General features: G+C 43.3%; 1 long non-coding RNA gene and 1 pseudogene across 1 annotated transcript in view; one reads left to right on the top strand and one right to left on the bottom strand.

Annotated features, from left to right (window-relative positions):
• The window catches only part of LOC119470493, a 46,394-nt gene that overhangs the window by 7,272 nt on the left and 12,771 nt on the right, over nt 1-26,351 (bottom strand). Inside the window, exon 2 of the long non-coding RNA XR_005199405.1 lies at nt 1,213-1,376. This is a non-coding gene — a long non-coding RNA (uncharacterized LOC119470493). The remainder of the gene's footprint in view (nt 1-1,212; nt 1,377-26,351) is intronic.
• On the top strand, nt 6,770-7,224 carry LOC108301199 (annotated as a pseudogene).

Genomic DNA, 26,351 nt, shown 5'->3' with positions numbered 1-26,351 from the left:
TTTTTTTTTTTTGGTAGAGATGAGGTCTCATTATGTTGCCTGGGCTCTTTTGTAGTTTTAACAGAGCATTTTATGTGATTCAATTTTCTCTCCTCTCTTGGCATATCAGTTGTACTTCTTTTTTTTTACTTGTTGTACTGGTTGCTTTAGAGTTTGCAATATCTGTAACTAATCCAAGTCTAATTTCAAATAACACTATATTGCTTCGTGAGTAGGGCAAGTATCTTTTTTTTTTCTTCTGTATAAAAATAGAAATACTTTAATTTTTTTTTTCTTAATTTTACTTTAAGTTCTGGGATACGTGTCAGGACATGCAGGTTTGTTACATAGGTATACATGTGTCATGGTGGCTTGCTGGAAATTATCCTATAATAATGGAATATTCCTAATTTTTCTCTTCCAGCTTTCATATAATTGCTGTTATTCATTTTACTTATACATAAGCATATATAATAAAGAATATATATTCATTTATGTGTGCCTATATATTTGACATATGTGCATAATATAAGCATATATAATCAAATACACTGTTGCTATTATTATTTTGACTAAACTTCTCTGTTAGGCCAATTAAGAATAAGGAAATAAAAATTTTTATTTTTACCTTCACCTATTCATTGTCTGATACTCTTGTTTTCTTTGTATAGAGCTGAGTTTCTGACTTACGTAATTGTTCTTTTCTCTGAAGAACTTCCTTTAATATTTCTTGCAAGCCAGACCAACCAGCAACACATTCCCCCAATTTTTGTTTGTCTGAGAATGTTTATTTCTTCTTCACTCTTGAAGGATAATTTCACAGGGTACAGAATTCTAAGCTGGTGGATTTTTTTCTCTCAATACTTTAAATATTTCACTTCACTCTCATCAGGCTTGCATAGTTTTTGGGGAGAAATAAGAGTTTTATATAATTTTTTTTTTTTTTTTTGCAACAGAATCTTGCTCTGTCACCCAGGCTGGATTGCAGTGGGCTCACTACAACTTCTGCACCCTGGTTTATGCAATTCTCCTGCCTTAGCCTCCCAAGTAGCTGGGACTGCAGGTGTGCGCCACTATGCCTAGCTATTTTTTGGTAGAGACGGGGTTTCCCTGTGTTGGCCAGGCTGGTCTCAAACTTTTGGCCTCAAGTGATCCACGTCCCTCAGCCTCCCAAAGTGCTGGGATTACAGGCATGAGCCATTGCACCTGGCAAGAGTTTGATATAATTCTTACCTTGGCTCCTTTATGGGTGTTTCCTACTTTCCTCCCTCCAGCTTCTTTCAAGATTTGTTTTTATCTTTAATTTTCTGAATTTTGAATATGATCTGCCCAGGGATAGTTTTGTTTTGTTTGTTTTTGGCATTTATTCTTCTTGCTGTTTTCTGAGATTCCTGGATCTGTGGTTAGGTGAAAAATGATCAGTCATTATTGTTTTAAATATTGCTTCTGTTTCTTTCTCTCTTTCTTCTCCTGGTATTTCCACTATACCTACGCCACCCCATTTGTATTAGTCCCATGGTTCCCAGATATCCTTTTTAGGGATTGCTTTTCATTTAGGGAGTTTCTAGTGTCATATCCTCAAGCTCACAGATTTTTTCCTTAGCTGTGTCCAGTCTACTGGTGAGCTCATCAAAGGTATTCATTTCTGTTAGAGTGTTTTTTTCTTTTTTAATTTCTAGCTATTCCTTTTTATTCTTTGTTAGAGTTTTCATCTCTCTGTTCACATTACCCATCTGTTCTTGCATGTTTTCTATTTTATTTTCATCAAAACCCTTAGCATATTAATCCTACTCTTAAAAATTCCTGTTCTGATAGTTCCAATGTTCCTGCCATATCTGACTGTGGTTCTGATACTTGCTCTGTCTTATCGAACTGTGTTTTTTGTCTTTTAGTATGCTTTGTAATTTTTTGCTGAAAGGTCGACATGATGTGCTAGTTAAAAGGAACCACAGGCCAGGCACAGTGGCTCACATCTGTAATCCCAGCACTTTGGGAGGCCAAGGCGGGTGGATCATGAGGTCAGGAGTTCGAGACCACCCTGACCAACATGGTGAAACCCTTGTTTCTACTACAAATATAAAAATTAGCCAGGCATGGTGGTACGTGCCTGTAATCCCAGCTACTCAGGAGGCTGAGGCAGGAGAATTGCTTGAGCCTGGGAGGAGGAAGGCTGCAGTGAGCCGAGGTCACACCACTGCACTCCAGCCTGGGCAAAAAAAAAAAAAAGGAACCACAGTAAACAGGCCTCTAGTAATGTGGTAATCAGATCGGTGGACAGAAGCAGCACTCTATCGTCCTATGGTTAGCTGAAGTTCTCTGTGCACCAGCTTCTCTGTAGCCCTGGGATAGTTAGATCTCCTTGGGCAATCTGTTTCTCCCCAGATGTCCACCTCCAAAATCAGATCCAACCCGTAACATACTAAGTAGATCTTTTCGGGAACATAGGGAAGAAGATACATATTGCATACCACATAGTAGACACTAAACCAAATTCTTCATCAGCCACGTTTCTTCATCTCACCTCACAAATGTTTTTCCCTGACAATAATTTTCTCTTTCTTATCTCTACACCTTCTTAAAACTCATTCTGCTGTCCAGAGCAGTTCACCTGTGTCCTCAGCTTGTGTGTCCCACTCAGGAAAACAGAGACCAAACAGAAACCACCTTCCCAGTTCCTGTAAATATGTCTGTTTTGATTTGGGACAAGGAGCAGCCTCAGCTCATCTGGCCACATGTACGCAGGGCTAATTATATGTACCTTGCAAGGACATTGTGAGGATGAACAGAGCTAGAATTCAGGCCTAAGTTCTCTGACCTCAAGTTCAATGTCCCTCTCCTTAGCCATCTGAAGACAACAAAATATCGTAGAGACTTTACTCTTAGAAATCTGCCTGGCTGAAACCTTCCATTTAACTGGATTTTGTAACATTCAACTTTTTCTTTTCTTTTTGAGACAGAGTCTCATTCTGTTGCCCGGGATTGGAGTGCAGTGGTGCGATCTTGGCTCACTACAACCCCCTGGCTCCTGGGATCAAGCTATTCTCCTGCCTCAGCCTCCTGATTACAGGCACATGCCACCATGCCCAACTAGTTTTTTTTTTTGAGATGGAGTTTCGCTCTTGTTGCCCAGGCTGGAGTGCAATGGCATGGTCGTGGCTCACTACAACCTCCGCCTCCCTGGTTCAAGCAATTCTCCTGCCTCAGCCTCCTGAGTAGGTGGGATTACAGGCATGTGCCACCACACCTGGATAATTTTGTATTTTTAGTAGAGATGGGGGTTTCTCCATGTTGGTCAGGCTGGTCTCAAACTTCTGACCTCAGGTGATCTACCTACATTGGCCTCCTGAAGTGCTGGGATTACAGGTGTGAGTCACCAAGCCTGCCCCGTAACATTCAACTTTTGAAAGAGACAAAGAATTAGCCAGGAATGTGAAAATAAAAATTCGACTTCTAGAATATGTGTCAGGGTCAGTACAAATTTATCCCTCTTATTCTCTCTGTATCTGTGATGGCAGCCCATGAGACTTGAATTTAGAGTGATGACGCCTGAGGCAGGGTGACATTCTCCATCATTAAAGAGAGATATTATTATGTTCACTGACCTCTACTAAGGCAAGAATGTGGACAGAGATGTTTCAAAAATCATGTGCAAGACTTGAGATGTGATGAGGCTTTCTTCTTAGCCTGGTTTCTCACTTCCTAAGCCTTCATTGTCCTTGACCTCCTAGGACAGGAAGGAGATCAGGGTGACTGAGCCTGTCAGCGAGGTCTGCAGCAGAGGCAAACGGTCACGGCAGTCAGCCTCAAGGTTAATAGAGTGTGTGTTAGTTTTCTAGACCTGCCATAGCAAAGTACCACAAACTTGCAGCCTTAAAACAACAGAAATTTACTCTTTCACAATTCCGGAAGCTGCAAGTCTAAAATCAATGTTGGCAGAGCCGTGCTCTCTGTGGCTCTAAGAGATCTGTCTGTGCTTCTTCCTAGCTTCTGTGGTTGCTGACATTCCTGGGCATTCCTTGGCTTGTAGATGCCTGACCCCCACCTTTGCCTCCCTCGTCACACAGCGGTCTTCCTGTGTGTGTCTGTTATCTCTTCCTATAAGGACACCCGTGATTGGATCAGGGCCCACCCATCTTAACTAGTTACATCTGCAAAGATCCCATCTCCAAATAAAGCTCCATTCACAGTCCTGGGGTTGGGACTTCAGTGTATCTTTTTGGGGAACAAAATTCAGCCCACAATAGAGTGCTCTTTCTGTCTTTCATGTTTGTCAGCAGAAGAATCTGCCGAAATGATCTGGCAGCTAGGACAGAATGAACAGTGACTGAAGGAAGGTGGACTTGTGAGGAGGCGACATCCACGTTTCTGAAAATGGGGCAGTGGAGGCTTTGGGAGCCAACTGAAACTTTAATCTCCTCCCCCATCCCTGGCATAGGCAGATTTTCGAAACTGCCATCTGAAGTACAGGATACTTGCTAGTCTTCATCTGATCCATAACTTCAAAATAAATCCTGGCAAATTGGCCCATTCATCATTCATAAGGTACAGTTTCACCAGCTAGGTAACATTGCCTTCCCAGGTAGATGTGTGTGTAATTCATTCCAGTATTTAAGACAGATCTCCCAGAATTCTATTCAGATTTATTGTCAAATAACTGTTCGGTAAAACTGTGTCTTTTGCTGACTCAGGCCTGGCAGGAAGAGTTGCCACAAGCATGGAGCTCTGGCATCGATTTGTGACTTCCCAGTGGGAGAACCTCAGGGGTGAAAGCCCACAGGCTTGATTGCCTTTTTAGATTAATATTTAATAGGATGACCGCCCCCATCCACCCTGCCAGCCCGGATCAGTGCCACAAGTCAAGGCTTGGCCTTGCTGTGCACAAGGGCTATGAGGAAGATTTGGCAAAATTTTAATTAACTGAAGATAAACATACATAGGGAGCATGAGCCCATTAGCTGGCAGCACCACCCAGAGAGAAAAGGCCTCACTAATCACATGCCACAGCAGGTGAAATGACCTGCAGACCTGCAGCGGCCATTTGCTTTCAAATTAAAAAACAGAGTTTCAAAATAAATACACGTGGGGCCCTGCTCATCAGGTCGTTTCCCCTGAAAAGCAGGAAATGAGCAACACTTTCGACATTTCAGCCCAGGAAAGTGGAAAACACAAGTGCAGCAAAACGAGGCAGGAATTGCCCTTCCTTTGGAGGAGGGAGGAAAGTTGGACAGGAAACCAAGGAAAGGCAATCAGAAATGGAGGACTCAGCCCTGTGGAAAAATACAAATAACATAGTTGGCCTGGGGAGAAGTACCTGGATCTAGAAGTGGGTGGGAAATCAGGCGTGGCCGAGGTACCCATTTGCTCAGAGGCAAGAAATCAGCAAGGTTAGATCGTAGAGTAAGTCTGTAATTTACCAACCTTTGGATTGCAAGATGGCCAAGAAATGGGGATAGAGTTTGAGTTTACAATATTCTAGAAGGAAAATTTGAAACAATTTGGTCAGAAAGTGGGTACTTCATTTGCTCATTAGGGTATACAGCCATCACTTAATATGTAACAAGTGCTATTTCAGGTCTGGGGAGGTGGCAGGGAAGGAGATTTAACAAGTCTCTGTTCTCATGTGGCTTACTTTCTAATAGGGGGAGGCAGGCAACAGATACCCAAGAAACTATCTGGTGGCATTTAAGGCAGAGACCTGAATGGTGAGAAAGCGCTGGCCATGCAGAGATTGGGGAGGGCGTTCTAGGGAAAACGTTAGCACAAAGGCTCTAAGGAAGGTAAGAGCTCGGTCTGTTGAAGGAATGAAGTATGACCGTCGCTCAGTGAGAAAGGATATGAGTAGAAGAAAAGAATGGGTAAGGGGCAAGGTTCAGGATATTGGGTTTTATTACAAGTGCAATTATTTATATGAAACTTGTCATTCTAGATTATAAGCTTCAAGAGGGCAGAGACTATCTCATTGGCGCAATACTTAGTTTGCATTCCAGGGCATCCACTAGCTGCCTTTTCTTTTTCTTTGAGCCTGGTCATCTTCTTCTGACCCTCCTATAGTATGGTGAGCCAGCCTCCAAGATGACTTCCAATGACCCTTGCCTCCTTTTGTAATCCCCTTTCACGTTGAATCATGGCTTGACCTTTGTGGCCAGGAAAATGGGGTAGAATGGACAATGTATGATGTTGAAGGTCAGGTTCTAAAAGTCATTCCAGCACCCATCTTGGTCTCTTGGATTTCTTGCTATGGGGAGGCTAGCTGCCATCGGCACAGTCAAGCAGTAACGTGGAGAGGCACTGAGTCCTTGGACAAGAGCCAGCAACCAGTTTGCCACTCATGTGTATGAGTCACCTTGGAAGTGTATCCTTCTATTCTAGTCAAGCCTTCAGATGGCTGTAGGCCCAGCTGACACATTATTGCAAGTGCATGAGAGACCTTGAGCCAGAACTGCCCAGCGGAGACCTCCTTAAATTCCTAACCAGCAGGAGCCATGAGAGATAGTAAATCATTATTATTTTAAGCTGTTAAATTTGGGTGATTTGTTACACGTCCTTAAGAATCCAGAACACATAGTATAAGGTCATGCATGAAGTAGTGGGATGAAAGCATGACTATGAGAAACTGCTTAACGGGGATCCTTTTCATGTGGGACAGATCAGGGAACTCCTAAGACAAGGGGCGGGCTCACATCATTCCTTGGGGACATCTAAGAGTCAGGTCTGAATGCAAGATCATTGGTGAGGTCATTTAAAGATATATGTGGCCCTTTCCCCTGGCTGGCAGTGTGGAGGCCGCATGATGCCTGGAGTTACTGTAAAAGTCGTGAACCAGCAGGAGGTTCATCAGAGCTCTGGCAGCCTTTCTCAAAAAGTCGGGGAAGCTGAAAGTCCCTGAACGGGTGGTCAAGCACAAAGAGTTTGCTCCCTATGATGAGAACGGCCTCTACACACGAGCTGCTTCCACAGCGCGGCACCTGCACCTTGGGTGGTGCTGTGGTTGGCTCCATGACCAAGATCTATGGGGGACGTCAGAGATACAGTGACATGCGCAGCCACTTCGGCTGAGGCTCCAGAGTGTGGCCCACCGGGTCCTCCAAGCCCTGGAGGGGCTGAAAATGGCGGAAAAGGACCAAAATGGGGCCACAGACTGATACCTCAGGGACAGAGAGATCTGGACAGAATCTCCAGACAGGTGGCAGCTGCGAAAAAGAACCTGTAGAACAATCCATGCCGGGTTAATAAATTGCCTCATTCGTAAAAAGAAATAAAAAAAATAAATAAATGTGGAGGGCAGAATGTATCCATTATTCTCTCTTGTGAAGGAGACGGAAGTCAGGGGACTCAAAATACATTTGTAAGAATCTAGAACCTGTGTAATTTCCCTAGGTTTGTTTTTGTTACCCTGGTCTAGTTATCCAGGGTGAAAAGCTCTTGAACACTTGTCTGGGGTAACAAAGAGAAGGGGAGAGGGTTTAGGAGAGAGGAATTGCCCCACTCTAAAGCTACTTCAGGGGGTAGCTACCGGAAGCGGAAAGTAGGCCTTGGGAAGTTGAAGACAGAGCCTGACTGGGCCTGAGGTGAGCCCCGGGGCTGACAGCTGAAAGGCCTCTGCACTGTGTGGAAAGAAGTGAGATGGGGTCAGTCATTTCCTGGGGCACAGGCACAACCGCCTTCCAAATCTGTCTTCTCCAGGAAAACCTTCCCCTTGTCAGAGCTGGTACCTCGCGGGAGAAAATGTGACGAAATCTCCAACAGCGGTGGGAGGTGAATGCCCAGCAAAGTATTTATCCTCCTGGCACATTTGCCTGGCTATGTATTTCTGTAATTAATTGAAGTTGTTCAGTTAAGGTCTATTAAATTCTTGTCTCAAAATAAATGTTATCCGGAACTCCATGTGTTAACGAAAGCAGTGCTGTTCCAGTTAAGGTGGGAATGGGAGACGGGTGCTGAACCCAGCCTCCCTCAGCTTTGCCTCATCCCCCACCCCACTTAGTATCTCCAGGGCCTTTCGCAGGAGCCCTGGCATTCTGAAAATCATAGCTTGAAAACCACAGATTGAGGACATTATAGCACCTGCTACCTGGTTTTATAATAATCTGCTATTTGTGATTATTTATGCCTCTGTTTTCTTCCACTACTGCAAATAAACAGATTAATCTTCTTCAGACACCATCTCATCATGTAATTCTCATGCGTAAGGCCTCTAGGAAGATTCCACTTTGCAGAAGTTCAAGTCAGAGGGGCTTAAACATAGCTGGTACGTGCCTCCTCCATAAAGAAGAACCTAAATAGTGAGTAGATAATCACATTTCAAATAGGTCATCCAAAAAAGAACACTGGAATTCAAGAGAAGTGTCAGGGAACACCTAAGGCAAGGAATAAAAGGGAAGCAAGGCAGCCTGTTCAGCTGGGATCAGCTAGGAGTCTGTAGAGACTCCCCAGTGTGGGGAAAGGGGAAGTGAGAGGTGCCTCATGGTCCACATTCTCACCGTGGACTCCCGCAGTCTTCGCCATGGTAGAGCCCCTGACCTGTGGGGGCCCTGAGGCTAACAGAGAGCTTCCTGGAGACCACACAATGGCGCTGCCCCAGAGAGGAAGTTCACACTGGATCCCACATACCCCTGTCATCGGCAGCACCTGTAAGGTGCTATTTTGAGAGCCCAATACCAGGCAAATCGCACTCTCCCTGCGGTTCAGCAGTGCCTGCATCTCCGTGGCCCTGGAGCCCACTGAGATCCCCCACGTGCAGCTACCACCAAAGCTGGCTGCTGCCACTGGGGCTGAAGTGCAGGCCACTGGCTGTGACCCCACTCCCTCCAGAGGCAGAGCCACTGTACATTTTCACAAACCCAGATAGAATCCTCTGCCTCTAGCTTTTGTTACTACGCTACTGGGGCTAAAGTGTGAGTGACGGGGCTGCTGCCATTAGGTCTGAAGCATAAGCCAAGCTCATCTACCTATAACTGCTGCCACTGAAAGCAACTTCACGCTCCCCAGGGGCAGGGACATAATGCAGTTGCTGCTGCTCCCAACCTGAGCATTCTGCTGGGGCTTGGGGATCGCTCTGTTTCTGCCTATCACAGCCAGTGCCAGTACGCAGTTGGGGGGAACTGACTAGAAGCCTGCTCAGGCTGGCTTCCCCCTAACCCGTGCCAGAATACACAGTCTGTGGGCCTGAGGTTCATCCAGCCCAGTCCACCAGTGTTGGCACCTGAACACTCCTCCTGGGGGCCTGAGGTTGGCCCCACCCACCCTTCCACTTCCACCACAGCTGGCACCTGCTTGCACACAATACCTGCAGACCTGGAGACTAGTCTGCCCAGCACATTGCAGCCACTGCCAATACCACTGCACACTGCTTGGGACCTAGAGAGTTGTCTTACCACTGCCACTGCCGTCACTCACAACATGCCCACTGTCCAGTTCCTGAGAAGCTGCTCACCTGCCCAGCCAACCACTGCCACCAGCATGTGAACAAGCCACCTTCAAGCCTAAGAATCAGCCTGCTTGGACCCTCTAACACTGGTGCCACCATATGCCACCCTGGGGTTCAAAGACAGATACACTCAGCCTACCACTGTCACCATTAAGTCCCAAAGACTGCCCACCTGGTGTCCCAGTCCCCAACAATACTTCACCACAGCCTCCACTAATGACCTCATCCTAAGCCATTGAAGAAATCGCAGACATCACTAACACTGCTTACAGCCATATAAATCACACAGAGACTACATTAGTGTACACACCCAGAATCAAGGCCAAAGTTCCCTACCGAAACAACACCATAGATACATCTTCATGAAAACGTCCTTCCCTATGAAAGCAAGTTCAAAGACTGGAAGAAGCAACTGTTACACCAAATGCACAGATGTCAATATAAGGCCATAGGAAACATGAAAGAGCAAGGAAATATGATACTTCCAAAGGAACATAAACTCACAGCTAACATTATACAGAACGGGGAAAAGCTGAAAGCCTTTCCTCTAAGAACAGGAACGAGACAAGGATGCCCACTCTCATCACTCCTATTCAGCATGGGACTGAAAGTCCTAGCGAGAGCAATCAGGCAAACGAAAGAAATAAAGGCACCCAAATTGGAACAGAGAAGTCAAATTGTCCCTCTTTCCTAACGATATGATCTTATACCTAGGAAAACATAAAGACTCCATCAAAAAACTCTTAGGGCCGGGCGCGGTGGCTCAAGCCTGTAATCCCAGCACTTTGGGAGGCCGAGGCGGGTGGATCACGAGGTCAAGAGATCGAGACCATCCTGGTCAACATGGTGAAACCCCGTCTCTACTAAAAATACAAAAAATTAGCTGGGCATGGTGGTGCGTGCCTGTAATCCCAGCTACTCAGGAGGCTGAGGCAGGAGAATTGCCTGAACCCAGGAGGCGGAGGTTGCGGTGAGCCGAGATCGCGCCATTGCACTCCAGCCTGGGTAACGTGAGTGAAACTCCGTCTCAAAAAAAAAAAAAAACTCTTAGATATAATAAATAAATTCAGTAAAGTTGCAGGATACAAAATCAACACACAAGAATCAGTAGAATTTCTATACAACATTAATGAACTAGCCAAGGAAGAAATCAAGAAGGCAATTCTGTTTATGATAGTTATAAAAATAAATAAAATACCTAAACTACATTTAACCAAGAAAGTGAAAGATCTCTACAAAATACTGATGAAAGAAATTGAAGAGGATTGAGAAGAACAAGATAGCTGACTAGATGCAGCCAGGAAATGCCTCTCCCACTGAGAGAAACCAAAATATTGACTAATCCATCACACTTCAAACAGATCTTTTGAGAGAAAACATAGAAAGTCAATAGAGAGGCAACACAGACACTAAGGTTGAAGAGGGAGGAAGCTGAGAATACTTCACAGAGTCACTGAGCACCAGGACCAGCTCCTGGCCCTAAACAGGTCCTAAGGGAGGGATTCAGCTACAAGAGATCTCATGACCCCCATAGACATTTGAATTGGCAGGGGAACTGCCTGGAAACTAGGCAGAGGCAGAACTTGAACCTGTGCTGAGCCCAAAAGGTTTTGCATGGGGGACAGCTGCAGCAACATGTGATCATAGGTGTCCTTCCTCCAAGGCTCTCCATTTTGTTCTAAGTGACTATAGCCCTTGCTGACTGCCAGGCTGGAAGAGAGCAGGACTGTCTTTCCTGAAGTGCTAGAGTGCATCTGATCTGTACATGCCCCTATCCACTGCCTCCTCCTAAGGCCCCTACCTGGCTGCTCAAGCAAGAGGATGCACACAGCACACCCTCCACTGCCCTACCCGATTGCTTTGCTGGTGGCCTGGGAATGATTCAGCCTCCCCCATCCCCCAGTACAGCCAGTGCTCAACCCCAAGGGGCCAAAAGACAAAGCCACGGGCCAGGTCCCAACTTCCCAGGGTTTGAGCACACAGCTCAGCAGCATTGAGCTCAGATCTATGGCCTGAGTTCAAGCAGGTAAGGAGCCCCCACTCTCAGAACACCTCAGAAGACTGAGGTGCAGGTTCCTACACCATGCCTCCCTTCACAACATCAGTCTGGGAAGGGTGTATCCTGTTTAACAGCCACAGCCTCCGTTCAAGGAAGCCCTACGGCCCAGAACACTTAACAGCCCAGCAATCTGGGCATAGAAGGCTTGGAACAAAACTAGCTGTTTGGGCTTGCTCCGGGGACAGACACTGGAAGGAGACTCAGTCAGGGGAGTACAAGTTGGGTGGTCCCCACAGTTTTCTGCTGGGCAAACCCCCCCCAGTCATGGATGCTGCACCAGCTCCACACCAATAACACTGCTCTGCCTGGGGATCCTCAGTCTTGACCCACTGTATCTACAGACCATCTGCAGACATACCCCATAGCCCACTCTGACTGTGTCCAACACAGAGGACCAGTGGGTCTCGGGGGAGCTGTGGGTCTTCTGGCAACCTAACATTTGGCTCTGGCCACCCAAGGGAGGTGGGAGTACAGCCTGCCAGGGGCCCTCTTGGAGCTAAAGAAATGCAGGCATGACGCCAACGATTAGAGGGTGCTCCTCCAAGGTCTAGGAATAAAATTGGGGTCATCTCTCACCCCGACATCTCTCCCTCCCCAGAGCACCACTGTGAATGCCCTGAAATATAAAAGAGGGACATGGCTGAGTGACAGCCATTTTGCTGGCCCTTACTCTTAAGCTCCATCTACTGGAAAGCAGCCTGAATTACACCACCAAACAAAAATTCCTTCAACATGCATTGACTGTGAAATCCAAGGCAGGAATCTAGCCACAACTCAATAACCCATACAGAAAACCCCCAGAAATGAAGCCAATCAACTATATACAATACACACCACAGTTAAAGTCTTAAGAATACAAAAGCATATAAAAACAAAAAGTCCCATCCAAATAATAGCAACTTCAAAAGGATAAACACCAGCCCTTTCAGATGAGAAAGAAGTCAACAAGAACCCCAGCAATCAAGAAGGAGTGTTTCCTTACCTCCAGATGATTGCACTGGCTCCCCAGCAATGGACCCTAACCAGATTGAAATGTGGCTGGATTGACAGATACAGAATTCAGAACCCGGATGGCAAAAAAACTCAGTGGTATTCAGGAGAAAGTTGAAACCCAATCCAATGAAGCCAGTAGAGGGATACAAGAGTTGAAATAGCATTTTAAGAAAGAACCAAACTAAACTTCTGGAATAGAAAAATTCATTATAGGTATTTCAAAATTCAGCTGGAAGCATTAACAACAGATTAGACCAAGCTGAGTAAAGAATCTCAGAGCTTGTGGCCCAGTGCTTTGGATCAACCCAGTTAGACAAAAATAAAGCAAAAATAATTTTACAAAATGAACAAAACCACTGAGAAATGTTAGATTATGTAAAGAGACCAAACGTACAACGCATTGGCATTTCTGAGAGGGAAAAAGAGAGAATAAGTAACTTGGAAAACATTTGAGGATATAGTGCATGAAAATTTCCCCAACCTTTCTAGAGAGGTTGACATGGAAATTCAAGAAATTCAGAGAACCCCTGTGAGACACTATGCAAGATAATCATCCCTAAGACACGTAGTCATTGCACTTTCCAATGTGAAAGAAACATAATGAAAGATAGCTATAGAGAAGGGGCAGGTTATGTACAAAGGGAATGTTAACAGGCTAACAGCAAACTTCTCAGTAGAAACCTTGCAAGTCAGAAGAAACTGGGGGCCTATGTTCAGCATCCTTAAAGAAAAGAAATTCCCACCAAGAATTTTATATTCTGCTAATCTAAGCTTCATAAGCAAAGGAGAAATAAAATATTTCCAGAGAAGTAAATATTAAAGGAATTTTAAGTCTTTAAGGGAGTCCTAAACATGGAAATGAAAGAATAATACCTGTCACCACAAGGCAAACTTAAATACATAGCCCATAGACCCTATAAAGCAAGTAACTACACAATCAAGTTTACCAAACAACAGCTAAAAACACAGGATCAAAACCTCACGTATTAATATTGAACGTAAATGGTCTAAACACCCCACTTAAAAGGCACAGAGTGGCAAGTTGGATAAAAAAACAAGACTCAACTATTTGCTGTCTTCAAGAGGCCCATCTCACATATAATGACACTGACAGGCTCAAAGTAAAGGGATCTAACATGCAAACAGAAAACAAAAAATAACAGGGGTCACTATTCTTATATCATATAAAACAGACTTTAAATCAACAACAGTTAAAGAGGCAAAGAAGGGCATTAGATAATGATAAAAGGTTTAATTCAACAAGAAAACCTAACTGTCCTAAATGTATATACACCCAACATTGGAGTACCCAAATTCATAAAACAAGTACTTCTAAACCTACAAAAAGACCTAGACAGTCAGATAATAATGGTGGGGGACTTCAACACCCCACTGACAGCATTAGACAGATCACTATAGTGGAAAACTAACAAAGAAATTCTGGATTTAAACTTGACACTTGATCAATTGGACCTTATAGACATCTATAGAACACTCCACTCAACAACCGCCGAATATACATTCTTCTCATATGCACACCAAGCATTAGACTGGCAACATGGTCAGCCATAAAGCAAGTCTGAATACATTTTAAAAAATGTAAATCATACCAGGCATACTCTTGCATCACAGTAGAATAAAAATAGAAATCAATACCAAGAAGATATCTCAAAACCACACAATTGCATGGAAATTAAACAACTTGCTCCCGAATGACAAATAATGAAATCACAAGGCAAAAATATAAAAAATTCTTTGAAATTGATAAAAACAGAGACATAACATACCAAAGTCTCTGAAATCAGGAAAAGCAGTGTTAAAAGGAAAGTTTATGGTGCTAAATGACTACATCAAGAAATTAGAAATATCTCAGGTTAACAGTCTAATAGTGTACCTAGAGGAACTAGAAAACAAGAACAAACCCCAAAGCTAGCAGAAGGCAAGACAGAACTAAATCAGAGTAGAACTCAATGAAACTGAGATGCAAAAAAAATCCATACAAAAGACCAACAAAACCAAGTTTGTTTTTCGAAAGGATAAACAAGATTGATAGACCACCAGCTAGATTAACAATGAAAACAAGAGACAAGATTCAAATAAGCACAACATAAATTACAAAGCTGATATTACAACCAATTCCACAGAACTACAAAAGATCCTCAGAGACTATTTGAACACCCCTACGCACACAAACTAGAAATATAGAAGAAATGGATAAATTCCTGGAAATACGCAACCTCCCAAGATTGAACCAGGGAGAAACTGGAACAGGCCAATATTGAGTTCCAAAATTGAAGCAGTAATAAAAAACCTACCAACCAAAAAAAGCCCTGCACCAGATGGATTCACAGCTGAATTCTACCAGACATACAAAGAAGAGCTGGTACCAATCCTACAGAAACTATTCCAAAAAATCAAGGAGGAGGGATGCCTCCCTAACTCATTCTATGAAGCCAGCATCATCCTGATACCAAAATCTGGCAATGACACAATGAGAAAAGAAAACTATAGGCCAATATCCCTGATGAACATAGATTCAAAAATCCTTAACAAAATACTAGCAACCCAAATCCAGCAGCACATCAGAAAGTTAATTCACCACAATCAAATAGGTTTTATTCCTGGGGTGCAAGTTTGCTTCAACATACACAAATCAATAAGTGTGATTCACCACATAAACAAAATAAAAAACAAAAACCATATGATCATCTCAATAGACATAAAAAGGTTTTGATAAATCCAGATCCTTTTATGATAAAAACTTTCAACAAACAAAAAAGAAAAAAAAAACTCTCAACAAACTAGGCATTGAAGGAACACACCTTAAAATAATGAGTCATTTATGACAAACCCATGGCCAACATCATACTGAATGTGCAAAACCTGGAAGCATTCCTCTTGAGAACTGGAACAAGATAAGGATGCTCACTCTCACCACATAGTACCGAAAGTCCTAACCATACCAATCAGGCAAGAAATAAAAGGTATCCAATTGGGAAAATAAATTCAATGATGTCTCTTTGCTGAAGATATGATCTTATACCTAGAAAACCCTGAAGACTCCACCAAAAGGCTCCTAGAACTAATAAACATCTTCAGTAAAGTTGTAAAAAAAAATCAGTAGTATTCTTTTTATTTTTTGATGGAGTCTCACTCTGTCATCCAGGCTGGAGTGCAGTGGCATGATCTCAGCTCACTGCAACTTCTGCTCCCCCATTTCAGAGATTCTCCTGCTTCAGCATCCTGTGTAACTGAGATTACAGATGCCCACCACCATGCCCAGCTAATTTTTGTATTTTTTGTAGAGATGGGGTTTAGCCGTGTTGGCCAGGCTGCTCTCTCGAACTCCTGGCCTCAAGTGATCCACCTGCCTTGGCCTCCCAAAGTGCTGGGATTACAGCTGTGAGCCACCACGCTGGCCTAAAAATCAGTAATATTCTATATGCCAATAATGTTCAAGCTACGAGCCAAATCAAGAATGTAATCCCATTTATAATAGCCACAAAAACACCTAGAAATACATCTAGCCAAGGAGGTGAAAGATCTCTACAAAGAGAGCTATTAAACACTGCTGAAAGAAATCAGAGATGAGGTAAACAAATGGAAAAACATTTCATGCTCATGGATTAGAAGAATCAATATCATTAAAATGGTCATACTGCCCAAAGCAATTTACAGATTCAACATTATTCCTATGAAACTACCAGCATCATTTTTCATAGAATTAGGAAAAAAGTATTCTAACATTCATAACAAAAAAGCCTGAATAAACAAAGCAATCCTAAGCAAAAGGAACAAAGCCAGAGGCATCACATTACCTGACTTCAAACTATACTACAAGGCTACAGGAACCAAAACAGCATGGTATTGGTACAAAAACAGACACATAGACCAATGGAACAGGATAGAGAACTCAGAAATAAAGCTGCACACCTGTAGCCATCTGATTTTCAACAAAGTCAACAAAAATAAGCAATGGGGAAAGGACTCCTTATTCAATAAATGGTGCTGGGATAACTGGCTATCCATATGCAGAAGAATGAAACTGGACCCCTACCTATCACCATACACAAAAATTAACTCAAAATGGATTAAAGACTTAAATGGAAAACCTCAAATTGTTAAAATCCTAGAAGGAAACCTAGGAAATAGCCTTCTTGATCTTGGCCTTGGAAAATAATGTGTGGCTAAGTCCTCGAAAATAATTGCAACAAAACCAAAAATTGATCAGTGGGACCTAATTAAAGAGCATGTGCACAGCAAAAGAAACTTTCAACAGAGTAAACAGACAACCTACAGAAGAGGAGAAGATATTTGCAAATTATGCATCTAACAAAGGTCTAATATCCAGAATCTAAAGGAAACTTAAATCAACAGGCAAAAGGCAAATAACCCCATTAAAAAGTGGGCAAAGGACATGAACAGGCACTTCTCAAAAGAAGACATTTGTGTAACCAACAGACATATAAAAAATGCTTATCATCACTAATCATCAGAGAAATGCAAATCAAAGCCACAATGAGATACCATCTCACATCAGTCAGAATGGCTTTTATTAAAAAGTAAGAAATAACAGATTTTAGTGGTACTGCAGAGAAAAGGGAATGCTTGTACACTGTTGGTGGGAATGTAAATTAGTTCAGCCACTGTTTGGAGATTTCTCAAAGAATTAAAAATAGAACTATTATTCGATCCAGCAATCTCATTACTGGGTACATACCCAAGGGAAAATAAATTGCTCTACCAAAAAGACACATGCATGCATATGTTCATTGCAGATGTATTCATAATAGCAAAGACATGGAATCAACCCAGACGTCCATCAATGGTGGACTGGTTAAAGAAAATGTAGTACATATACACTATGGAATACTACACAGCCACAAGAAAGAATGATTTCATAGCACAACAGGGGAACTATTAGTCAATAATAATTTACTTGTACACTTGTAAATAACTAAAAGAGTATAATTGGATTGTTTGTAACACAAAGATAAATGTTTGAGCGGATGGATACCAAATTTTCCATGATGTGATTATTATGCATTGCATGCCTGTACCAACATATCTATATACCCCATAAATATATATGCCTACTATGTATCACAAAAATTAAAAATAAAAAAATGTAAAAAAATAGGTGAACAAAAGAAGAAGAAAGAACAAAATTATGTCCTTTGTAGCAAGATGGATGGAGCTGGAGGCCATTATCCTGAGTGAACTAATGCATAAAAAGAAAATAAAATCCTGCATGTTCTCATCTATAAGTGGGAGCTAAACATTGGGTACACATGGGCATAAAGATGGGAACAACAGACACTGGGGACTACTAGATGGGAGAGAGAGGGAGGGAGGCAAAGGCTGAAAAACTTCCTATTAAGTGCTATGTTTGATACCTGGGTGACAAGCTTCAATTGTACTCCACACCTCAGCAGCACACAATATACCTTTGTAATGAACCTGCACATGGATCCCCTGTATATAAAATAAAAATTGGGAAAAACTTCCAAAAACCAAAAACAAATAATGTCATTAAAAAGTGTGTGAAGGACATGAATAGGCACTTCTCAAAAGAAGATGTACAAGTGGCCAACAGGTATATGAAAAAATGCTCAACATTACTAATCATCAGAGAAAAGCAACTCAAACCACAGTGAGATACCATCTCATCCCAGTTAGAATGGCTATTATTAGAAAAAGTAGCAGATGCTGCTGAGGATGTGGCAAAAAGAGAACTCTTATACACTTGGTAGAAATGTAAATTAGTGTAGCCATTATGAAAAACAGTATAGATATGTCTCAAAAAACTAGAAATAGGCTGGGTGCGATGGCTCACACCTATAATCTCAGCACTTTGGGAGGCTGAAGTGGGAGGATCACTTGAGTCCAGGAGTTGGAGACCAGCCTGGACAACATAGGGAGACCCTGTCTCTACAAAAATATTAAGTTAAATTAAACAAAAAAACTAAAAATAGAACTACTATATAATCCAGCAATCCCGCTACTGGGTATTTATCCAAAGGAAAATAAACGAGTGTATCAGAGGGTTACCTGCACAATGTTTATTGCAGCACTATTCACAATAGCATAGATATGGAATCAACCTAAGTGTCCATCAACAGATGAATGGATAAAGAAAATATGGCATAAATACACAGTAGAATACTACTCAGCCATAAAAAGAATGAAATCCTGTCATTTGCAGCAACATGGATGGAACTGGAGGTCATGATGTTACGTGAAATAACCCAGGCACAAAAAGACATATCACATGTTCTGACTCATGTAGGAGCTAAAAACGTTGACCTCGTGGAGGTGGAAGGCAGAATGATGGATGCCAGATGCAAGGAAGGGCATGCAAGTGTGAGAGGTGTAAGAAGAGAGGTTGGTTAAAGGGTAAAAACATAGTTACATAGAAGTTATAATGTTCCTCAACAGAGGAAGAGTAGTTAACAACAATCAGTTATATATTAAATATTTGAAAGTAGCTAGAAGAGAGGACTTTAAATGTTCTCAGCACATAGAAATGATTAATGCTAGGCTGGGCATGGTGGCTCGTGCCTATAATCCCAGCATTTTGGGAGGCCAAGGAAGGCAGATCACCTGAGGTCAGGAGTTCCAGACCAGCCTGACCAACATGGTGAAACCTTGTCTCTCTACTACTAAAAATACAAAAATTAGCCAGGTGTGATGTTATGTGCCTATAATCCCTGCTACTTGGGAGACTGAGGCAGCAGAATCGCTTGAATCAGGGAGGCAGAGGTTGCAGTAAGCCAAGATTTGCCACTGCACTCCAGCCTGGGTGACAGAGCGACACACTGTATTTAAAAAAAAAAAAAAAAGTATTAATGCCCAAGGTGATAGCTATCCCAAATGCCCTGACTTGATCATTCCGCATTCTATTCATATAACAAACCAGGCAAGTCTAGCTCTGGTGTTTACAGCAGTGCATCTCTGAGCCAGTCACTTAGTCCCTCTGAATGTTGACCTTCTGTCTGTAAAATCAGGAAAATACAAGCATTGGGAAAATATATGTAAGGCATTTGGTATATATAGGCACCCACTAAATGGTTGCTATTTTTCAAAAATTACATCACTCATTCGTTTCCGTTTATTGTAAAAATTTTCAAACACGTAGCAAAGTAGAAAGAGTTTTACAGTGAATAGCTGTATACTAACCACCTAGATACTATCATTAGCATTTTACTAAAATTGCTTCTTCACTTATCTTTCCATCTCTCCATTCTTCTATCTACCCATTAATCTATCTTATTTTAGTGATTCACTTTAAAGTAGATTGCAGGCGTCAGTACATTTTCCCCGAAATACTTCAGCATGCATATCATTAACTAGAGTTCAGTATTTGTTTAGCTTTTTCATTTGATGTAAAATTTAGATACAATGAAATGCGTGAATCTTCAGAATACATTTGCTGAGGTTTGACAAATGTAAACACCTGTGTAATCCAAACACCCATCAAGATATGTACAACATTTGTATCACCACCAAAAGCTCCCTCATGCTGCTACAACAAGATGTCCTAGACTGGGTAAAAAGGAAAAAAGAAAGAATGTCTTTTCATGCCCCTTCCCAGTCCATTCTTGTTTCACCCCTAAAAGTGACCATGTTCAGATTTTTTTCCCTCTATAGATTACTTATTATAGATCATCATGTAAGTAGAATCGTATGCAGGACAGTTGTTCAGGTGGCCTCGGACTGAGCCAGTTATTCCCCTTTTCTTGCTTGTAGTGCTCAAGGATAACTGTAGAATATGCTGGAAACGCAGCATCTTGGGATGAGGGGAAGCTGGCTGGAACGACCTGGGTTTTGTGCCTGTTCCCCGCTACCCAGAAACAGGATATCCTTGAATACTCTAGCCCATGTGTCACAGTACTCCGGGGTCTAAAACCCAGAGCAGGCTGCTTGCTTCCTTCAGCTGCGGTGCAAGTGAGGCAATCACTGTCACACTCATCCGCCCCAGGCAGTTTTCTGAGCCTTGCTCGACTGGGTCACAATGACTTGGGTTATCCCTTGCTGCTTATCTGTAAGTAATAAACCCACTACATGTAACTTGCATATGTGGCTGTTCTGTCTTACCAGACTCACATAAGCAGTGTGCAGTGAACTTGCTTCTCATGATATAGTCTGTACTCTCATGTAAGGCTCTTTCACTTAGCATAATGTTTTTGAAACTCACGTGATCACTGGTCCACTTTTTTTTTTTCAGACGGGGTTTTGTTTTTGTTGCCCAGGCTGGAGTGCAATGGCCCAATCTTGGCTCACCTCAGCCTCCGCCTTCCGGGTTCCAGCGATTCTCCTGCCTCAGCCCCCTGAGTGGCTGAGATTACAGATGTGTGCCACCATGCCCGGCTAATTTTGTATTTTTAGTAGAGATGGGATTTCACCATACTAGTTAGGCAGGTCACGAACTCCCCACCTCAGGTGATCTGCCCACCTTGGCCTTGGCCTCCCAAAGTGCTGGGATTATAGGTGTGAGCCACCGCGCCCATCAGGTTCATTTTTTTTTTTTAATTGCTGAGTAGTTTTCTACTGTATGAACATATCACCATTTTTTTGGCTATTATCTTGCTATTAATTTTTAATAAATGCTGGTTACCTTCTTTCTTTCCTATGGTAGATCGTCATGAACAATATCAACTGCCACAAAATTCAACCAGATGAGAATTGGCATCCCTGAGACAGAAAAAACAGTGAGCCGGTGAGAGAGGACACTGCTTACCACAGGTCTTTAGCCAGTTCTTTAGATATAGCATAATCAGAGATAGATTAGATTTTAATTCCCTCCAGGGAGATCCCTCACTTTGTCTTATTTTTATTCAGTGCATTTCCCCAGCTTCCTCCACCATGAAATGACTTGGAGCCAATTACGAGCCTTCTGCTTCCTCATCAGTAATATTTATGACTATGGAAATATTTATGGTGCATGGAGAGAGCTTGGGTCAGGTAGGAGACCAAGCTTTTGCTGTCCTTGTAAATGGGATTTGTCTCCTGCTTGTTTTTGCCAGAGTTGTAAAATGGAAGAGTGCACATAGTATAGTTTAGGGTTGCTTTTTTTTTTTTCATCTAACCTTTGCATTCAGGCTGTGGATTATTACTGACCTTTGTGCTTGGAAGGAAGGAGGCATTTTGGTTTTCTGGAGACTTTGGTAGTGTCACCCCGTTTTTCTGGGCCTGCCATCAAATGCTCTGTTCAGGCTAGAGCTGTAACATACTAGGGGAAGACCTTTTTTATCCAATGACAGAAATTTCTGCAATCTGTACGAGGCTCAGGAGCTGCTGGAAGTCACCTACATGCATAAATGTGGAAGGGCCAAAGTCATTTTATGTTTCTGGGAAAATTGCCAGGGAAGCAGTTCTTTCACCCCAATATCCATTTCTCTTTACCCTCCCTGCGTGCCTTTATTCCCATCTCCCGGGAATTTCCTTTCTGCTTCCAAGTCTAAGGCCTCCACCTGGACTGGGAGCCCATCCTCTGCTACCCAGACCTGGCCCATCTCTGTGGTTAAGAATTCCACTGTAAATGTGGCTTCTCCCTTCCCCTTTCCCCCACCGCCCCCAAACACTCTTTCCATCTCTCCTATAATATTGAAACATATAAAAATAATATTTGTATCAAGAACACATTTATACAAACAGATCTATTTAGGAATGCCTCCTATGTGCCAAGTCACCCTTTCACGTGACTGCCCTCTTTGCCTCTGGAATTCTCAAAACCTGCACTCCTCACTCCTTAGTCCCTCACAGCCTTGTCCATCCTCACCACTGTACTGAGAGGGTCCCGAAGGTCGCCATCGACTTCTCAGCTGGCAGATGGGACAGCCTGTCCTCAGTCCTGCCTCCTTCTGGTCCTGATAACGCATCCCCTCCCCATCACCTTCTGTGATGCAGCAACATCCATCACTTCCCGCTGTCCTATCATTCTGACTTTTCCTTTACTGGATTTTATTTTTCTCTCCACATCCTAAAGGTGGTCATTTCTCAAAGTGACGTCCTTGAACCGACGTCATCCCCACCACAATTTCAGCTCCTCCTGGGGGCAGCTGTATCCCGAGTCTGTGTCTAGCTCTAACCTCCCCTTGGATTTCAGACCCTAATTCCAAGTTGCTTTCTAGACACCTCTTCCTGAGTCACTTCACCCCTAAACCCAGCCTTCTCTCCTAAGTGAAGAGGTATAAAACATGTCTTCTGCCCCCGGGAGCTTATAATTTAATCAGAGAGACACACATGCAGATTTTGAAATGTTCTGTAACAAACCCCGAGAGCTAATTAACATGAAAGGTAATGTGATCATGAAAGTCATGCCACATGACAAAATGTTCACGCTGTTCTTACTCACAGTAGAGAGAAGCCGTGGGCTCATTGCCCAGGAATGGTCTTATAGAGCCTGTGTCTATAAGACCATTGGCCTGGGAGGATATGATAGCTTTAGATATCATCTAGAGCTGATGATCTCATTAAGGTCTCAACAGTAAGGAGGGACAGAAAGGGGTGTTCATTCCAGACATGCAGAACAGGGTAAGGAAGGACCTTTCAAAGAACGCCCTTTCAGCCTGCATTCAGCCACACCGGGCATGATGCTTCTTGACCTGAGGTGGAACTACTCCCTTAGGGAGATTTTGGAGGCTCTTTGTTGTCAATTGTCACAATGACTGAGGGATGCTAGCAGCATTTATCGCCTGGAAATCAGAAATGACAAATGTCCTGCAATGAGCAGGTTAGTCCCATGTCCAGCCAGTGGTGCCGAGGTTGAAAAACAACACATGTGAGGCAATGGGAAATTGACCCTTCCCTGTCATCTCCATGCTCCCAAGAACTCCATTCTGACTGGTGAAAAACTAGTAATGGAATTACCCATATATGAAAGTAACTAATGCCCAGTAGACAAATCAAACAGTTGCCTAGGCACCAGCAAATGGAGAGACAGAAAGAAGGGTAAGTTCAGCTGAATGAGCTTATTCTCAATTTTGCAGACTGAAAATTGAGAAGCATGCTTTTTAAAAATTTTAGCATAAACTTGAATGTTAAACCAAAAAATAAAATTTTATTTTGAATTTCATGTGCTGTAAAATTTTATTTTGAATTTCATGTGCAAGTCCCTGTAAACTTGTCATTGCTTACGGCAATAAAGACATTAATCAGGTTGTAGGAGTATCCCATAAAAAAGCCATAAATGTGTGATTGAGGAGTTGCTGGAAATATCCACGAGGCTGACGAGGCTCATCTCAGGAACGCAAGACTGAAAAGGAGTGTAATTAGGAAATCTAATCAGTGGAGCTCTGTGTTTTCTGGGGGAAGACTATAAACAGATGACGAGAGACCAGTCACTGGTCTGTTGGTCAACAAATACTTATCTACTTACTACTGTGTCCTAGGCACTGGGCTGGGCACTGGGGTACAGTGGAGAACAAGACAAGTCTCTGCCTTCAGTGTGTTAACTTTCTGGAGTGGGGGAGGGGGAAACAGACAAAAATACCCATAGACACAGACCCATTCATACACATCCAGACAGACACACAGATGATCACAGGTCAGCAGAAAGCCTACAGAACAGTGAGTCAGAACCATTTTGCAGGTTTTTCCAGCCCTCTCAGGGGAGGTCTCTGGCCACTTGATGATGGGATCCCCAGGTCTCAGCAGTGCTGGTGGAAAGGAACCTTGAGGCTACCTACCTTCCCTTGTCCCTGCACACCCTGTCCTAGCTCAAGGTGCCGAACCTGGCAGTGGCATCTTGGGCAGGGCAGCGTGGTGAGGGGCACACAGCACTAGGAAAATCTCCAGAGTCAGAGCAGGGGAATCTGAGCCATACTCAAGTCTGGGTGGCTAGGAGCAGAACTTGACCAGGGGGACCAGTCATAGGAAGATCCTGATTGCTCACCAGATAAAGCGCTGGAGCATACGTTCTTGCCCTATTGGCTGTTGGGCTTGTGGGGGTGTGGTCTGATTTAAAGGAAATGGGAATTATTTTATGAACAATTCAGCCTGGTGTCAGAAGTGTGTGACTCAGAGTCCCAACAGGAAACAGATGTCACACTCACTAGAGTAACTCAAGGAGAGTGAACTTAACAAAGGTGAGGTGGTGGGAAGCCAGAAGAGGTGTTGGGGTATTTCTGCAGCCGGTAAGCTGAGCAGCAGAGCTGTAACCACCCCAGACCCAGGTGAAAGGGGAGGGAGTGGATATTGATACCAGGAAGTAGAAAAGTCACATAGAGGAAGGTAGAGATGACAAGGTTGCCTTGAGAGAGACAGAGGGGCACAGCCACCCTTGGGCCTCCTCATGGAGGGCCTTGTTCCCCTGCTCTGCAGTATTCATGGGCTCCCCATTGGACAGCCAGAGAGAAGTCAGAGGACAGAGTGAGCAGAAAATTAGCAGCACATGGTGACCAGCAGCCAAGGACGCAGGTAGTCCTGTAACACCCTCCATTGTAAACCAGGAACCCAGTCTCCCAAGAGGTTAGCTAGCTTCAGGAAGAAAGAGGAACTAAGCACCAGCCTGGCACCTGCCCTGATGTGACTCTTATCTTGCCTACCTAACTCCGTCAGTTACACAGTGTTCCCCTTTGGAGCTGTCTGCTTCTCCCTCCCCATGCCACACTACCTACCACCCTCTCTCACCTGAATTTCTCTAACAGCCTAGCTGTCTCATCCAGTCCTCTCTTGACTGTGCACCAGATCTTTCCAACGTGCTGGGCTGTCATTTTCTTCCCTGACACCACCTCACATAGCATCCAAATGAAATCCACACAGCTTACCATGGCTTATGAGGCCCTTCGCAGTCTGGCTTCGGATTACATTCCAGCATCATTTCTTGCCAGTTCTCAATCCCTCTCAACAAATGCCCCTCCTCAAATCCATTCCACTATGGTCCAGCCATACAGAACTGCCCTCTGATCGCTGACTCCAAGGCCTTTGCACATGCTATTTCTCCTCCTGAAAGTCAGGAAGTCAATTCTAACTGGACTCTTTCTCATTCCTCATTCCTTTGTTGCTGGTTGTTCTGGGCAAGGGTTCCGTGCCATTCTTATATGCTCCCATAGCATCCTGACTCTGCCCAAATCATAATTTTTAAAAGTGAATTCAAGAGAGGTTTACTGAGTACCTGGAATGCACCAAGCCCTTCCCGCCTCAGGCCTTTTCTCACGCGGATTTTTCTGCTTGGCATGTTCATCCTTTCACTCTTCATCTGGGTAACCCTTTTTATTCTTTGAGTCTCCCTAAAACAGTATTTCCTGCAAGAGGTCCCCTGTCCCTTTTCTCTTCCACAGCATCCTGTCTGACTTCGATAATGTGATGTCTGTCTCCTTCTCTCCACGTGGGAAGGGGCCAGGTCTGTTTTGTCTGTGATTGTGTGCCCCTCCCTAGCTCAGAGCCCGGCATGCAGCAGGCACTGGTCACATATGTGGTAAAGGAGCGAGGCAATACGGTTCTCCCGTTAGACCGTGACAAGGAGTAAAGAATCGTACGTTCCAGGGGTGAACTCAGGTTTTGTGGGGCCTGAAGGGTAGACTTAAGAAGCTTTCTTATTTAGGAAAAATACAAAATTACAAGAACAAAATTAGGCAAGAAAGTGGACCTTTATGTAGATTGGGAAAAGAGATAACCACAAATTGTAAAACTTTTAGAGTGGAAAAATACTTCAAGTATCACAAAATTAGAAAAATAATATCATGTTTTTGTTAGTTAACTGCCTAGCACACTGCAGGAAGTCTTTCTCCACATTATTTGGCTGAATAATACTCTTTTATCGCCTCTTCATCTGTAACGATTTTGTAATACTTTCTGTATAGAGAATGGAATGAGAATTAAGTCCTCTGGCATAATAAAAATTATATTTATGATTGATGGTTGGGATGCATAAAAACGTGTGACCACAGC

Source organism: Cebus imitator, unplaced genomic scaffold, assembly GCF_001604975.1.
Source record: "Cebus imitator isolate Cc_AM_T3 unplaced genomic scaffold, Cebus_imitator-1.0 Scaffold32, whole genome shotgun sequence".
Classification (NCBI taxonomy): domain Eukaryota; kingdom Metazoa; phylum Chordata; class Mammalia; order Primates; family Cebidae; genus Cebus; species Cebus imitator.
The sequence above is the reverse complement of the archived record's forward strand: the minus strand, read 5'-3'. Positions and strand labels throughout refer to the sequence as shown.